At 48.0% G+C, this 1342-nt stretch overlaps 1 protein-coding gene across 1 annotated transcript in view; it reads right to left on the bottom strand.

Moving 5' to 3' along the window:
* The window catches only part of tenm2a (teneurin transmembrane protein 2a), a 123507-nt gene that overhangs the window by 120421 nt on the left and 1744 nt on the right, over positions 1 to 1342 (bottom strand).

Genomic DNA, 1342 nt, shown 5'->3' with positions numbered 1-1342 from the left:
GTGTGAGTGTGTGTGTACGTGTTTAATCTCACATTAAACTGAATGAGTCTCTAAATATGCATATGCTGGGCTTTAACTCACAGTGAATGTGTTGTTTACTCCTGACGACCATATATGGTCGTACGGGACATGTGATCTGTCCGTCAGTCTCTGAGTTTTAAAAAAAAAACTGTGGACTGATGACCTGACCTTTGTCCTGACCTTTGACACGTTCACTAACTGACCACCTGTGACGGGGGTAGATCAGGAATTGAACCACCGACCATCGATCTTCATGAAGCCCACCAGTGGGCACTCTTCTAATTGGTCGCCATGGAAACCACGCTGCTTGATTCCCTGGTCTGTCTGAGGTGAGAATCACAAACGTACATTTATTCACCGCCGCCTCCGTCGCTCTGACTGTCCGTCTTATAAATGTGTGACTTGTGTTTTTTTTCTTCCTCTCTGATCCGGGGCAGATGTGTCAGGACTGTTGTCGCCACCTATTGATTACACGTGGGAACTATTTGATTAGCTTGATTAGCGCCATCCTCGCTCGCCCACAACGCCATCAAAGAATTACACGCACATGAACGGAGGGACAAAATAAAGAGTCACGTCCTCGACTTAACCCTTCGTCTGCTGAGCTCCGTCAAAACACACGACGTCCAGGACGGAGCGCTGCACCGCAGCTTTGACCACCTCTCACCATCGGCCGCCCGTCACTCAGCGTAATTAGCATCGGTTGGAACGCGGAGTGACACACACACACACACACACACACACCGATTGGACCATGCTGACATTCACGGATGCCAGTCATAACTTCAAGTGCACATCAAAGCCAAGTTCCATTTAAATGTATGCTGTTTGATCTGCGCCTCTGCTGTGTACGCACTCACACTCACACACACACACACACACACACACACACACACTTCATGTACATTTCACATACTGCCGGAGCCTTAACTGAAAAACACAACTGTTATAAATATATAATCCCTCTAATCTGACTCTAATTCTAATCCTAATTCCAAACTGAATATTGAAACATGAAAATACTCTCACAGTCAGAGGAGAGAAATGTCCCCACAGCAACTTTGTCCCCAGCAGTACAGATATACCAGCTACACACACACACACACACACACAAACACACAGCATTCCAATAATTTCGGTTCAAAGAAGAGAATGTGAAAAAAAGATCAAACGCTGTTCACTCCTTCATTTGAAAGGTTGTCGGTTCGAACCCCGTCTGCAGCAGTTCCTCGGTACTGTTGCCTTCAGTGCCGTCTGCTGTGGTCGGTGACTGGTGGGGGGGGGGGGGGGGGGTTACCTGTCTCGGGGGGGGGGGGCTTGG

The sequence above is a fragment of the Cynoglossus semilaevis genome, chromosome 15, assembly GCF_000523025.1.
Source record: "Cynoglossus semilaevis isolate Cse_v1.0 chromosome 15, Cse_v1.0, whole genome shotgun sequence".
NCBI lineage: Eukaryota > Metazoa > Chordata > Actinopteri > Pleuronectiformes > Cynoglossidae > Cynoglossus > Cynoglossus semilaevis.
This window is presented reverse-complemented; position numbering and strand designations above follow the sequence as displayed.